General features: G+C 46.4%; 1 protein-coding gene across 2 annotated transcripts in view; it reads right to left on the bottom strand.

Moving 5' to 3' along the window:
- Window positions 1-16,598, bottom strand: part of LOC137327487 (neural cell adhesion molecule 2-like) — a 1,142,796-nt gene that overhangs the window by 250,647 nt on the left and 875,551 nt on the right. The window lies entirely within an intron of this gene.

Here is a 16,598-nt window from a genome sequence, read left to right as displayed (position 1 = left end):
CCTCCTCATCCAGGAGCAGCGAAGCGATTGAGCTGTCAGCCTTGGCTCTGTTGGTGGCACTCTTGCCCCTAGTCAGAAAGTAGTGAGTTTCAGCCCCACTTGAGTACATATTCTCGCCTGGTACATTCAGTGAATGCTGCATGGCCGGAGATGCTATCTTTCGAATATGATGTTGAACTGAGGCCCTGTTTCCTCTGTTAGGGGGAATGTAAAAGATCACATGGCTCTTTTCAAATAAGAGGAAGGGTTTCTCCAACACTTATCCCTCAACAGAAACCACTAAAAATAGATTATTTCATCATTTATCTCGCTGCTTAGTGTGGGATCTTGCTGTGTGCCAATTAGCTACTGAACCTACAAAGCAACAGTCAGTCCACTTCAAAAGTAATTCGTTGGCTGTGAATTGCTTTGGCACAAGCTGAGGATGTGAAAGGTGCTTTATAAATGCAAGTTCTTCCATTAACTCATCATCAAGTATGCTCCATATAAAGTTCAAATGGCTGACTAGGTACAAGAACCACTACTTGTTTCGAACGTTACTGGTGTGCTACTGAGCCGTACAAATTAGCATGGTTCCAACTTCGATCTCGGGTCTATGCGGAGTTAGCTAGTCTTAGCCAGGTTGGTAACGGGCCTGCTGCATTGGGCTGTTCTTGTCCCAGGTTTTTTTGCCTTTCCCTTGAGTGTCAGCTTTCAGCGCCTCTTCAAGTGACCAACCCCAGATATTAGTGTCCACCTCGAATTAATGAACAACCGCAAAATATTCAAGGCCAAATCAAAGACTTCAATGAAAGTTTGGTCCTGTTGATATAGTGCGAGACCATCACTGCACTCTCCTTGGTGACACAGATTTGTCGACTCATCATAACCCTCCTCCCTATCACATTGAGCTTCCAATCTCAACCTGCCATTCGGTGTAATCAGGAAGCCATGTACTTACTCCCTCCCAAAGAAGGGAAAAAGTCAGTCAGTCTGCAAGGTGAAGACTGTAAGGAAAGACTAAGCTGATGTGTCTGAAGTTGTTTTCAGTTTTACTAAATGTAGTTCTTTTTCCTTTGCAACATTAACAGCAATAACTTGCATTTATCTCGGGCCTTCGATGCAGAAAAGGCGCTTCTCAGAAGCGGAATCAGACACAAATGGAACCCAAGCCAAAGAAGGAGAGGTGACCAAAATGCTTTTTGTATTAATCCTATATTTATGGCCTCTTGTTATTGATTCACCGACCAATGGAAATAATCTTTGACAATTTAGCCACTCAAATCATAGAATCGTACAGCACAAAAGGCGGCCAATCATGCCTATACCGGCTCTTTGAAAGAGCTATCCAATTAGTCCCACTCTCCAGCTCTTTCCCCATAGCCCTGCAATTTTTTTCCCTTTTCAGTGTATGTCCAATTTCCCTTTTGAAAGTTGTTATTGAATCTGCTTCCACCGCCCTTTCCGGCAGTGCGTTCCAGATCAGAACAACTCGCTGAGTCAAAAAAATTGTTTCCGAATTCTCAACATCCCTATTCGATCGCCCTTACCCTCCTCTGCTGTGGGATCATTGTATCTCTTTATTGTCCAGCTTCAACTACGATGGAGATCTTTCAATAACGCGTTTCACGAAGGGCGTCAGGATGTACTTGTGAAACAGATAGAAGGATTTATAGACTGTGGAAATATATTGTGAAGAGTGTGTGGAATGGGCTCGGATAGAGACACATTTAAAATGACTTCTCCATCTCTCCTCAACACCATTGACCTTCAGCAGAAATTGATGTCGTTGATTGATTTCATTATGATTTCATTATGATCCTTTTTTCATTTTTCCCGGACAGCATATTATCAGGACACAAATATCAATTCCCCAGTCAAGCAGTATGCACTGATAGTGTGCTCCAGTCAACCAAAACTATCTATACAAGGCTTCCACGCTCATTGCCTGCGTGACTTGTCGTGCGGTCTATCTCGACATCTCTGCTGCTCAGTGATTGACTGTAAAAGCGTCTCGCTGCCGGAATCAAACCCGAGGTCTGTCAGCCCCTCGTATTTGCGAACAGCGGCGTTGTGGTCGTCCTCAGGATCGAAACACTTTATAATCTCTCTGCGCATCGACGGGATCAAATGACACGCAGTTTTGTCTGAACGATTAGCCAGCGTGAAGACTTTGCACTGTGCCCACCCACTGCTGATGCTCCACCCCCACCTACAGGGGGGGTGTCCTGGTGCTCCAGACCCTAAGTCTTTTTCGAGGACTTGTGCTGGAAAATCTAACTTTCCATAGTCAGCAGGCATGAAATATTTTGAGCAGTACACAAGTACTGTAACACTTCTGTACGCAAGTACTGTAACATTCCTCTGTAACACTTAGTACCTGATCAGTATCTGAGAGTATCTAATAAGTTTTGACAGGTTTTGGGTGCTCCTCTTAGAAGCATGAAAATAGATTATCTGGTCATTTAACTCATTGCTGTTTGTGGGACCTTGCTGTGTGCAAATTGGCTGTCGCATTTTCGACATTACAACAGTGACCTAGCTTCAAAAATAATTCATTGATGGAAAGCGCTTTGGGACGTCCTGAGGTCGTGAAAGGTGCTATAAAAATGCAAGTTCTTCCTTTATTGGGTTGTGAAAAGATGGAGGAGGGAAAATATGAAGAGTGATATTTAACTAGGCTACCTGATGGGATCGTGGCGGATGGGATCACCTGCCCTTTGAGGAACCAGTCCGATATTTGTTCCCCTGTGCTCGCTGAACTACTTTGGCTTCCGGTCCAGCAATGCCTCAGATTTAAAATACTCATCCTTGTGTTCAAATCCCTCCACGACCTCACCCCTCCCTATCTCCGTAACCACGTCCAGCCCTACAAACCACCGAGAACTCTGCGTTCCTCCAATTCTGGCCTCTTGCGCATCCCCCACACCCTTCGCCCCACCATTGGCGGCCGTGCTTTCAGCCGTCTCGGCCCTAAGCTCTGGAATTCCCACCAAAACCTCCACCTCTCTCTCCTCCTTTAAGACGCCCCTTAAAACCCACCTCTTGGACCCAGCTTTTGGGCACGTCCTAATATCTCCTTATGTGGCTCGGCATCGAATTTTATCTTGATAATCACTCCTATGAAGCATCTTGGGATGTTTGACTACGTTAAAGGCGCTATATAAATGCAGGTTATTGTTACAGTATAAATCAACGGGTGAGCGATTCACTCTGCCCGGTTACTGCCCAGCCCATGTTGAAAATCACGCTTATTATGTTCACTCCCTCACTCAAACAGGGACATTTGATTCGAGTTTCGAAGGTTAAGGGGTGATCTGATCGAAGTTTATAAGATATTAAGGGGAACGGATAGGGTGGATAGAGAGAAACTATTTCCGCTGGTTGGGGATTCTAGGAGTCGGGAGCACAGTCTAAAAATTAGAGCCAGACCTTTCAGGAGCGAGATTAGAAAACATTTCTACACACAAAGGGTGGTAGAAGTTTGGAACTCTCTTCTGCAAACGGCAATTGATACTAGCTCAATTGCTAAATTTAAATCTGAGATAGATAGCTTTTTGGCAACCAAAGGTATTGAGGGATATGGGCCAAAGGCAGGTATATGGAGTTAGATCACAGATCAGCCATGATCTTATCAAATGGCGGAGCAGGCACGAGGGGCTGAATGGCCTACTCCTGTTCCTATGTTCCTAGAATTAAAACTACTGCACTACTGTACTTCCAAGCCCTTCTCCCAACACCTTGACTTTGAGGAAGAACGACAAATTATTATTTTTTTGAACTGGCGCTTTGATCGCGTTTCCTAAACTTTTTTTGTCCACCTGGTGGCTTTATTTCTGCTGTCACACAATGGACAGCCTCAAACCCAGTGTCCGACGTCCGATCCAATTCACTCGCACGCTTAACTAATATATACGGCGACCCCCTTAAACCCCAGAGGTGATATAGGACTCGGAGCTCCCAGTGGTTTATCAGCTCGCGATCTATGTGCGGTATGGAGAATAGTGTTATAATGCAGACAGCCCTTGTCACAAGGTTCAAGAGCCTGGTGAGTGAAAGGTCGTGTGAATGTTTGAGATTCCATTGCATGGTGAACCATTTCCAGCACATGTGAACAAATGTAATTCAGACTGCTTGTATCCGGGGAATTCATCAAAGCTTTCTGACAGGTCATCGAGTGCACGAATCTGTACAATGCGAACCTAATGCTGCTTTATCGCTGGTTACATGAACTCAGGAGAATTCAGTGAGGTTTTTTTTTCCTGTTATTTTGTAAAGTCTGCTGCGAATTCGATGTAATGAAATAACCGTGGGGGGTTGGGGGAGGGTGGAAAGATATCATCACTGAGGAATTGTTGAGTTCTGCTTGGCAGAAAATTAAACGTTAGATTTTCTGTCGGGAAATTCATGCTGCAGGCAGGTCACTGAGTAATAATTTAACTTGAATATACAGCACACACAGAATTAAAGGGAGCAATTCACTCCGATCTGGCGCTGTATGTTCGTCCTGTACGGCGGGACGGTTTTATGGGCACCGACAATCCATACGATGAGGGAGGGGCCACCCACATCCACCGGACGCGAGTCTCCTGCTGGATGTCAATCCGGTATTCAGAGCTGGAGCTCCGGCCTGCGTCCACCGGGACTGTCTGGAGCGAGGTTCGAACCCTGCACCTTCTGGGAGATGGCCGTAGCAGCATTCATGTTGCGGCCTGGCAGACTGATAATCAGCCCGCGAATCCTTCCGCTCCTTCACACTATTCTCCGAGGGAAGAGTATGAAGATACAGCAACAGCTCCAATTCTGGCCTCTTGCCCCTCCCCGATTTTCATCCCTCCACCATTGGCGGCCGTACCTTCAGCTGCCTCGGCCCTAAGCTCTGGAATTCCCTCCCTAAACCTGTCTGCCTCTCTCTCCTCCTTAAGGATGCTCCTTAAAACCTGCCTCTTTGACCAAGCTTGTCCTAATATCACTTTATGTGGCGCGGTGTCAAATTTTGTTTGATAAAGCACCTGTGAAGCGCCTTGGGACATTTTACTATGTTAAAGACGCCATATAAATGTGAGTTGTTGTTGTTGTTGTGGAGGGGACAATCAATGATGAAGTTATGCCAAGGCACTTTTACTGCTTGCTCCTGGCTCAAGGGCAGAGATGCCTGGTTTGGGGGAGGGAGGAGGGGTGAAGATATGGGCTGGAAGGAGAACCAAACTGAGGAGAAAAATAAAACGTTATTACATGAGGGGCAGGAGGGAGAGTGCTTGTGTCTGCTATTGGAATCATAGAATCATAGAATCATTACTGTACAGAAGGAGGCCATTTGGCCCATCGAGCCTGTGCTGCCTCTTTGTAAGAGCAATCCAGTTAGGCTCATTCCCCTGCTCTTTCCCCGGAAACCCTGAAAATGTTTTCCCTTCAAATATTTATCCAATTCCTTTTTGAAAGCCATGACTGAATCTGCTTCCGCCGCCCTTTCAGGCAGCGCATTCCAGATCATAACTACTCGCTGCGTAAAAAAGTTTTTCCTCATGTCGCCTTTGTTCCTTTTGCCAATCAGCTTAAATCTGTGTCCTCTGGTTGTCGACCCTTCCGCCAATGGGAACAGTTTGTCTTTGTTTACTTTATCTAAACCCTTCATGATTTTGAACACTGCTATCAGATCTCCTCTCAACCTTCTCTGCTGTAAGGAGAACAACCCCAGCTTCTCCAGTCTATCAACGTAACTGAAGTCCCTCATCCCTGGAACCATTCTGGTAAATATCCTCTGCACCCTCTCTCAGGCCTTCACATCCTTCCTAAAGTGCGGTGCCCTGAACTGGACACGATACTCCGGTTGTGGCCGAACCAATGTTTTATAAAGATTCAACATATTAGAGGAATCTAGTCAGAAAAGCTTCAAGAATTACAAGCACAGAATTGGCCTCAGACACCAGCCTGAGGCTGGACAGAAGAGATTACATGAGTGCCTCAGATCCCACGATATGCTGAGCCATTTCTATCACCTGTTGTTAAAGGCAATTTAAACTGTGCTTGAGGTGTCCTGTTCAGTACACGAATCAGTCCAAAATCCTGGAACTCCCTTCCTAACAGCACTGTGGGAGAACCTTCACCACACGGACTGCAGCGGTTCAAGAAGGCGGCCCATCACCTTCTCAAGGGCAATTAGGGATGGGCAATAAATGCCGGCCTCGCCAGTGACGCCCACATCCCGTGAACGAATAAAAAAAAAAGTCCAGTCACATCACCCGATGTTGCTTCAGAAGAAAAGTTTAAGGAAGTTCGGCTTGTTTTCTTTGGATATAGAATCATAGAATTATAGAAAATTTACGGCACAGGAGGAGGCCATTTGGCCCAACGTGTCCGCGCTGGCTGAGAAACGAGCCGCCCAGCCTAATCCCACTTTCCCACATTTGGTCCGTAGTCCTGCAGGTCACAGCTCTTCGGGTGCACATCCAGGTATTTTTAAAATGAGTTGAGGGTTTCTGCCTCTACCACCCTCTCAGGCAGTGAGTTCCAGACCCCCACCACCCTCTGGGTGAAAAGACTTTACCTCATTTCTGCTCTAATCCTTCCACCAATCACTTTAAATCTATGTCCCCTGGTTATTGACCCCTCCGCTAAGGGAAATGGGTCCTTCCTATCCACTCTATCTAGGCCCCTCATAATTTTGTACACCTCAATTAAATCTCCCCTCAGCCTCCTCTGTTCCAAAGAAAACAACTCCAGCCTATCCAATCTGTCATCATAGCTAAAATTCTCCAGTCCTGGCAACATCCTCGTAAATCTCCTCTGCACCCTCTCCAGTGCAATTACATCCTTCCTGTAATGTGGTGACCAGAACTGTGCGCAGTACTCAAGCTGTGGCCTAACTATTGTTTTATACAGTTCCAGCATAACATCCCTGCTCTTATATGCTATGCCTCAGCTAATAAAGGAAAGCATTCCATTTGCCTTATTAACCACCTTATCTACCTGTACTGCTACCTTCAGAGGTCCCTCACTTCCTCGACACCGCTCAGTATCCTCCCATTTATTGTGTACTCCCTTGCCTTGTTTGCCCTCCCCAAATGCATTACCTCACACTTCCCCAGATTGAACTCCATTTGCCACTTTTTTTGCCCATCTGACCAGTCCATTGATATCTTCCTGCAGTCTACAGCTTTCCTCCTCACATTTCTTAATCATAGAATCATAGAATCATAGAAGTTTACAAAATGGAAACAGGCCCTTCGGCCCAACATGTCCATGTCGCCCAGTTTATACCACTAAGCTAGTCCCAATTGCCTGCAATTGGCCCATATCCCTCTATACCCATCTTACCCATGTAACTGACCAAATGCTTTTTAAAAGACAAAATTGTACCCGCCTCTACTACTGCCTCTGGCAGCTCGTTCCAGACACTCACCACCCTTTGAGTGATAAAATTGCCCCTCTGGACCCTTTTGTATCTCTCCCCTCTCACCTTAAATCTATGCCCCCTCGTTATAGACTCCCCTACCTTTGGGAAAAGATTTTGACTATCTACCTTATCTATGCCCCTCATTATTTTATAGACTTCTATAAGATCACCCCTAAACCTCCTACTCTCCAGGGAAAAAAGTCCCAGTCTATCCAACCTCTCCCTATAAGTCAAACCATCAAGTCCCGGTAGCATCCTAGTAAATCTTTTCTGCACTCTTTCTTGTTTAATAATATCCTTTCTATAATAGGGTGACCAGAACTGCACACAGTATTCCAAGTGTGGCCTTACTAATGTCTTGTACAACTTCAACAAGACATCCCAACTCCTGTATTCAATGTTCTGACCAATGAAACCAAGCATGCTGAATGCCTTCTTCACCACCCTATCCACCTGTGACTCCACTTTCAAGGAGCTATGAACCTGTACTCCGAGATCTCTTTGTTCTATAACTCTCCCCAACGCCCTACCAGTAACGGAGTAGGTCCTGGACGGATTCGATCTACCAAAATGCATCACCTCACATTTATCTAAATTAAACTCCATCTGCCATTCATCGGCCCACTGGCCCAATTTATCAAGATCCCGTTGCAATCCTAGATAACCTTCTTCACTGTCCACAATGCCACCAATCTTGGTGTCATCTGCAAACTTACTAACCATGCCTCCTAAATTCTCATCCAAATCATTAATATAAATAACAAATAACAGTGGACCCAGCACCGATTCCTGAGGCACACCGCTGGTCACAGGCCTCCAGTTTGAAAAACAACCCTCTACAACCACCCTCTGTCTTCTGTCGTCAATCCAATTTTGTATCCAATTGGCTACCTCACCTTGGATCCCGTGAGATTTAACCTTATGTAACAACCTCCCATGCGGTACCTTGTCAAAGGCTTTGCTAAAGTCCATGTAGACCACGTCTACTGCACAGCCCTCATCTATCTTCTTGGTTACCTCTTCAAAAAACTTAATCAAATTCGTGAGACATGATTTTCCACCCACAAAACCATGCTGACTGTTCCTAATCAGTCCCTGCCTCTCCAAATGCCTGTAGATCCTGTCTCTCAGAATACCCTCTAACAACTTACCCACTACAGATGTCCGGCTCACCGGCCTGTAGTTCCCAGGCTTTTCCCTGCCGCCCTTCTTAAACAAAGGCACAACATTTGCTACCCTCCAATCTTCAGGCACCTCACCTGTAGCAGTGGATGATTCAAATATCTCTGCTAGGGGACCCGCAATTTCCTCCCTAACATCCCATAACGTCCTGGGATACATTTAATCAGGTCCCGGAGATTTATCTACCTTGATGCGCGTTAAGACTTCCAGCACCTCCCTCTCTGTAATATGTACACTCCTCAAGACATCACTATTTATTTCCCCAAGTTCCCTAACATCCATGCCTTTCTCAACTGTAAATACCGATGTGAAATATTCATTTAGGATCTCACCCATCTCTTGTGGTTCTGCACATAGATGACCTTGTTGATCCTTAAGAGGCCCTACTCTCTCCCTAGTTACTCTTTTGCCCTTTATGTATTTGTAGAAGCTCTTTGGATTCTCCTTTGCCTTATCTGCCAAAGCAATCTCATGTCCCCTTTTTGCCCTCCTGATTTCTCTCTTAACTCTGCTCCGGCAATCTCTATACTCTTCAAGGGATCCACTTGATCCCAGCTGCCTATGCATGTCATATGCCTCCTTCTTCTTTTTGACTAGGGCCTCAATCTCCCGAGTCATCCAAGGTTCCCTACTTCTACCAGCCTTGCCCTTCACTTTATAAGGAATGTGCTTGCCCTGAACCCTGGTTAACACACTTTTGAAAGCCTCCCACTTACCAGACATCCCTTTGCCTGCCAACAGACTCTCCCAATCAACTTCTGAAAGTTCCTGTCTAATACCATCAAAATTGGCCTTTCCCCAATTTAGAATTTTAACTTTTGGGCCAGACCTATCCTTCTCCATAGCTATCTTAAAACTAATGGAATTATGATCACTGGTCCCAAAGTGATCCCTCACTAACACTTCTGTCACCTGCCCTTCCTTATTTCCCAAGAGGAGGTCAAGTTTTGCCCCCTCTCTAGTCGGGCCATCCACATACTGAATGAGAAATTCCTCCTGAATATACTCAACAAATTTCTCTCCATCCAAGCCCCTAATGCTATGGCTGTCCCAGTCAATGTTGGGAAAGTTAAAGTCCCCTACTATTACCACCCTATTTTTCTTGCAGCTGTCTGTAATTTCCTTACATATTTGCTCCTCAATTTCCCGTTGACTATTTGGGGGTCTGTAGTACAATCCTATCAAAGTGATCTCTCCCTTCTTATTCTTCAGTTCTACCCATATAGACTCAGTGGGCGAACCCTTGGATATATCCCCTCTCACTACTGCCGTGATGTTCTCCCTAATCAAGAACGCAACTCCCCCTCCTCTCTTACCTCCTGCTCTATCTTTCCTATAGCATCTGTACCCTGGAACATTGAGCTGCCAGTCCGGCCCCTCCCTTAGCCATGTTTCAGTAATAGCTATAACATCCCAGTCCCATGTACCCATCCATGCCCTGAGTTCATCTGCCTTGCCCATCAGACTTCTTGCATTGAAATAAATGCAGTTTAATCTGGACTTCCCTTGGTCTTTGCCCTGCTTTCTCAGACCATCTGTCCGGTCATGTTCTGTACACTCTCCCTTACTGCCTTTTGTTTCTGTCACCACTTTACTTCCCACTGACTTCCTGCATCGGTTCCCATCCCCCTGCCACATTAGTTTAAACCCTCCCCAACAGCACTAGCAAACACTCCCCCTCGGACATTGGTTCCAGTCCTGCCCAGATGCAGACCGTCCAATTTGTACTGGTCCCACCTCCCCCAGAACCGGTTCCAATGTCCCAGGAATTTGAATCCCTCCCTCTTGCACCATTTCTCAAGCCACGTATTCATCCTAGCTATCCTGTCATTCCTACTCTGACTAGCCTGTGGCACTGGTAGCAATCCTGAGATTACTACCTTCGAGGTCCTACTCTTTAGTTTAACTCCTAACTCCCTAAATTCAGCTTGTTGGACCTCATCCTGTTTTTTACCTATATCGTTGGTGCCTATATGCACCACGACAACTGGCTGTTCACCCTCCCCCTCCAGAATGTCCTGCAGCCCCCTCCAGGGAGACAAATTCAAGGGCGCAAGGGTTCATGGGTTAAAGGGTGCATTTTCTCTTGTTCCTCTGCTAAAATTAGCAAATTGAGCAAATTGGATTGGATGTTGGATAAATACTTGAAGGGAAAAAATTTACAAGGCTATGAGCAAAGAGCAGGGGAATGGGACTCAACGGATAGTTCTTTCGAAGAGCCGGCACAGGCATGATGGGCTGAATGGCCTCCTCCTGTGCTGTACCTACTATGATCCGATGACACCATGAAATCTACCCATATAAAAGGAGAATTGACAACTTGATTCAGGAAAATTGTTCACCATGCCCAGTGTAAAGTTACCAGGAGACACAAGTTAAAAGTTAGCTCTGATGAAAAATCATCGCCCTGAAACATTAACTCCGTTTCTCTCTCCACAGGCGCTGCCTGACCCGCTGAGTGTTTCCAGCATTTTCTAGTTTTTATTTCAGATTTCCAGCATCCGCAGTATTTTGTTTTTGTTAAAAATTAGGAAGGATGGGGCAAGAAGGGAAATCGTGGAGGGATATTTCACCCAGAGATGTGAAATTCGTTACCAAGAAAAGCCATTTAAGAGGGTATGATAAATAGGACAATTCGATATATTTCTGGAGAGAGCAGCGATTAACGGCCTTATTTCACAGACAAAGAATGAAAGAACTTGAGTTGGTGTTCGTTACCGGGGAATCTCCCCTGCTCTTCTTCAAATTGTGCCCTGGGATCTTTTACGTCCACCTGAATAGGGGGATGGGGTCTTGGTTTAACGTCTCATCGGAAAGGTGGCACCTCCCCTCAGTACTGCGCTGAAGTGTCAAACTAAGATTATACGCTCATATCTCTGGAGTGGGGTTTGAACCAAACGCCTTCTGACTCAGAGGTGAGAGTGTTCCCCACTGAGCTGGTGAGAAGGTGGGAACACACAGGTCAGATCAGTCAAAATGGGACATGTTTATTGGGCCAAGCGAGCTTTTCATAAACCTGAAAGATTCTTAAGTTCTTACGTAAGACAATATGCAAATATTGGGGGGGAAACTACCAGACTGTCCTAATGCTTGAAACTGGATATCTGAGACGGATGCTGTTCAGACTAGTGTACTGACTCCACAGAAACAGAGTTGAAAGCATTATTCTGGAGACTATCCACAAATAGATGGCAGAAAAGTTGTGAAATGGTGAGTGAAAGGCATAAGCTACCAAACTATCAACCAGCTTTCACTGCCAACTGAGAGTAGGATAAGAGACATGGGCCAGAAAATCACCGAGGGCTGTGTCACTCTCATCAAAGAAAATCATCAAGGTGTTCTCTCTCCCCCCCCACAACTCCCACAGCTTTCACTGTGGGGTAGTGATCCAAATTACTTTATGAAAGTCTGGTCAAATCCCCCAGTGTTTCAGTGCTACAGTGCACTCAGAGGTTAATTAGTAAATAATGAATTGCAATGCTGAGTCCTCACTTACAGGCAAGGGCATGAATTGGCAAACCTCGCAGAAATGCTTTTATGAGTGCTTTTAAAAGTGAAAAGTTGGTTTTCCCAGCACATGGGATATCCATGGAAGAGCAGTGACTGGCCGGCAGGCAGAAGCAGGATCTCGAGTGGGGTGGGTCGGCCGTGCAAAATGTAGCAGTGTGATATGGGAGCTGGGCTAAAGAGCATCAGGACAGCTTCCCCAGTAGAGCTGGTGAAGCTGGCTTTTCATTTTTAAAATGTGCATAGGTGTTAGGCTCGCCTCTGATTCAGAAGGTCGTAGGTTCACATCCCACTCCACTGACTTGAGCACATAATCCAGGCTGACACTCCAGTGCAGTGCTGAGGGAGTGCTGCACTGTTGGAGGTGCCGTCTTTCGGATAACACGTTAAATCCAGGCCTCGTCTGCCCTCTCAGGTGGACATGAAAGATCCCATTGCATGATTTTGAAGAAGAGCAGAGAGATCTCCCCACTGTCTTGGCCTCAACTAACGCCAATAAAACAGATTGTCTGTTCATTATCTCATTTCTTTTTTACTTGTTCATGAGATGTGGGCATCGCTGGCAAGGCCAGCATTGATTGCCCATCCCTAAGGAAGGCCCTTGAGAAGGTGGTGGTGAGCTGCTTTCTTGAACCACTGTAGTCCGTGTGGTGAATATTCTCCCACAGCGCTGTTAGGTGGGGAATTCCAGGATTTTGACCCAGCGACAATGAAGGAATAGTGATATATTACCAAGTCAGGATGGTGTGTGACTTGGAGGGGAACATGCAGGTGGTGTTGTTCCCATGTGCCTGCTGCCCTTGTCCTTCTAGGTGGTAGAGGTCGTGGGTTTGGGAGGTGCTGTCGAAGAAGCCTTGGCTGAAGTGCATCCTGTAAATGGTACACACTGCAGCCACAGTGCGCCAGTGGTGAAGGGAGTGAATGCTTAGGGTGGTGGATGGGGTGCCAATCAAGTGGGCTACTTTGTCCTGGATGGTGTCAAGCTTCTTGAGTGTTGTTGGAGCTGCACTCATCCAGGCAAGTGGAGAGTATTCCATCACACTCCTGACTTGTGCCTTGTAGCTGGTGGAAAGGCTTTGGGGAATCAGGAGGTGAGTCACTCGCCGCAGAATTCCCACCTCTGATCTGCTCTTGTAGCCACAGTATTTATGAGGCTGGGCCAGTTTGGTTTCTAGTCAATGGTGACCCCAGGATGTTGATGGTGGGGGATTCGGCGTTGGTAATGCCATTGAATGTCAAGGGGAGGTGGTTAGACTCTCTCTTGGAGATGGTCATTGCCTGGCACTTGTCTGGCGCGAATGTTACTTGCCACTTATCAGCCCAAGCCTGGTTGTTGTCCAGGTCTTGCTGCATGTGGGCACGGACTGCTTCATTATCTCATTGCTATTTGTGGCAGCTTGCTGTGTGCACGTTGGCTGCCGTGTTTCCTCCATTACAACAGTGACCACACTTCAGAAGTACTTCATAGAAAATCATAGAAAATTAATGGCACAGAAGGAGGCCATTCGGCCCATCGTGTCCGCACCAGCCGAAAATGAGCCACCCAGCCTATTGTACAGACCAGTCACATTTGAAAGAGTGGGTTTGGTGCTGATTTAATGGAGGGAGTGCGGGAGGGAGGCGGGGGGGGGGCACGGTGCTGGGGGAGGGAGGGAGAATTTGTCCCCTCTAAGCGCACTATAAATGCTAAATCAGTGCAGCCAAGACAGACTCTTAAGACTTCACTATTTCGCAGATATTCCAACATAATTAGTAAATTTTCTCAATTATAGATGGAGGTAGATCTGCAGATCTTGACTTTTGTGATTAGTGTAAAACGGGTGATCACGGGTCGGCAGCCCATTTACATCTCTCCCCATTTTTATTTCCATTGAAGTCAGTTCCACAGGCACTGGCCCTCACGGGGGTACAGTTCCACAGGCACTGGCCCTCACGGGGGTACAGTTCCACAGGCACTGGCCCTCACGGGGGTACAGTTCCACAGGCACTGGCCCTCACGGGGGTACAGTTCCACAGGCACTGGCCCTCACGGGGGTACAGTTCCACAGGCACTGGCCCTCACGGGGGTACAGTTCCACAGGCACTGGCCCTCACGGGGGTACAGTTCCACAGGCACTGGCCCTCACGGGGGTACAGTTCCACAGGCACTGACCCTCACGGGGGTACAGTTCCACAGGCACTGGCCCTCACGGGGGTACAGTTCCACAGGCACTGGCCCTCACGGGGGTACAGTTCCACAGGCACTGGCACCCTTCCAGTACCTCACCCAAATGGGCATTCTTCATCTGAGTGTCAATAGTGAGCATCAGATTATTCTGTCATGGGGGGCCTCACGGCCAAGTCACTTCATTGGCTGTAAAGCATTTTGGGTCGTCCTGAGATAGTGAAAGGCGCTATATAAATGCAAGTCTTTCTACTGCTTCTAATGTGCTTGACAACTTACGATTGACTTACTGTTGGCAAATAGAGGAGTACGCAGTGAGTGCTTCAAAATATTTTTAAAAATCTACTTTTTCACCTCAAGGCTGAGGAGACCAGTTGTTTTTTTATGTGTAAGGGACAAACCTGGGGAAGCGTGGGGGAGGGTGAAGGGAGGAGGTAGGATGAGGGCAGAGGGAGGCACCAGATTAAAGGACTGAAGGGAAGGGCAGCTGGAGTAGATACTGGGAAGAGAGGGAGGAGTGAAGGGAGTGGGGGGGGGGGTGGAGGGAGAAGGCAAGGGAAGTGTCGGACTCAGGGACAGAAGACAAAGGGGACTAGAGTGCAAACTCTGAGAAGAGGAGGGAGGGGGAAAGGTTAATGGCAGGGGAAGCATCAGATTAAGAGATAGGGAGGGCGAAGGCTAAGGAGGCTTTTGGTATGTAGTGCCAAAGGGAGCTACAAAGTGAAAAGCAGGAAGAAGAGCTGGAGGAAAGATCAGATTAAGGGACAGGACTTAAAGAGGAGGAAGGCCTCAGGGGTTTGCTGTTTGTCTGGTCGCACAGAGACAGTGATAACGGCAGCAATGGACGGCAAACAGTGAGTGGGCAAGGCTGGCAGAAGTGGAGCAGAAAGCCTGAGGAAACAGAGAGATGGGGAAGGGTGAGGGCAGGGAGAACAGTGATGGTTTCGGATAGTAAGTGGGGTAAGTAATAAGCGGAATAAGAAAAGAACAACTGAACATCAACAAGATCAGAATAAAGGAACAAGAATGGCGAAGGAATCTGGGAATACAAGAGGTTCAGGTGGAATAAACAAATCTGCAGTGAGGAACAGAGGGTGAATATTCAGGGAATCTGGGGATAGGAAATGGCTAACATCAACACCAAACATCAGGGAAACCTGGATTACAGGAAAACATGGAAATAGGAGCAACCAACAAAGTGACCTGGAGGTTGTTGACAACAGGACCCCTCGTTGTGTGTACTGGATACTGCGATACTTGAATACGTGGCACGCACAGAAACAGAAAAGTCGAAACTTACAAAAAACCCACCAAAAACAGAAAGAAGGAGAACAATAGCACACGAATCAGACACATTCCACAATGACAGCATAAACAGTAAGATAGACATCGTATCCTTCAACTAACAATTAGCAACACCGTACATTACATAAAAGTAAATAGAATGTACAGCACAGGAACAGGCCCTTCGGCCCAACTGGTCCATGCTGGTGTCTATTTTCCACATGAGCCTTCTCCCACCCCTCTTCAATTAACCCTATCAGCCCAACCTTTCTCCCTCATGTGTTTATCCAGCTTCCCTCCAAATGCGTCTACGCTCTTCGCCTCAACTACTCCTTGTGGTAGCGAGTTCCACATTCTAACCACTCTCTGGATAAAGAAACTTCTCCTGAATTCCCTATTAGATTTATTAATACAATATATTAAAAGTCTTGCTCTATTACACTTACTTCCTACAACACTTTTACGATCATATTTTGTTAATTACGTCCCGATTTGTTACAGAAAATACAGACCCTTCAGCTAACGTGAGTAAGGTCACAGGAGAGCAACGGATTCCTCATTAAAAAGCCACGATGGGGAAAGTTTCTGCTTAAACACGGACCTAATGGCTAGCCTCCTTCTTTAACAGGGGTCACAATGGTGAGACTCTCTCTTTAAAAGACAAACACTGCTTACTTCACCTTGACATCATTAATAAAAGTGCTCCATTGAACATTTCCCCCTTTCTATTAAAGAATCAGTGAATGGCCTGTAGGTCATTGTTAGCCCCCTTGGTTTAGCAGTACTCTGCCTTCACACTGAAGAAACACATTAAGCAGATTGATGGATCACAATATATTTATGGCAACCTATCAATCTTAGCCCATAGGGTCTGGAATCAAAGCCATGGAGTCCACCTGCATTATAAACTTGCTAAGGGCATTGCGTTAGGTTAAACACCAACAGACACAAGTCTTTGGGCAACTTTTGTGTTCATTGAAATGAAGCGAGGAGCATTTCCACATCAGTGAAACGCTGCCCACCCAAACGCACACAGTCCGAGTCCGAGGTATCACCTTGAACGTTGATCATCTCCTGAGTCTTACT

The sequence above is a fragment of the Heptranchias perlo genome, chromosome 11 (genome assembly GCF_035084215.1).
Source record: "Heptranchias perlo isolate sHepPer1 chromosome 11, sHepPer1.hap1, whole genome shotgun sequence".
Taxonomy (NCBI): Eukaryota; Metazoa; Chordata; class Chondrichthyes; order Hexanchiformes; family Hexanchidae; genus Heptranchias; species Heptranchias perlo.
Note: the sequence above shows the minus strand (reverse complement) of the source record. Positions and strands in the feature narration are given on the sequence as shown.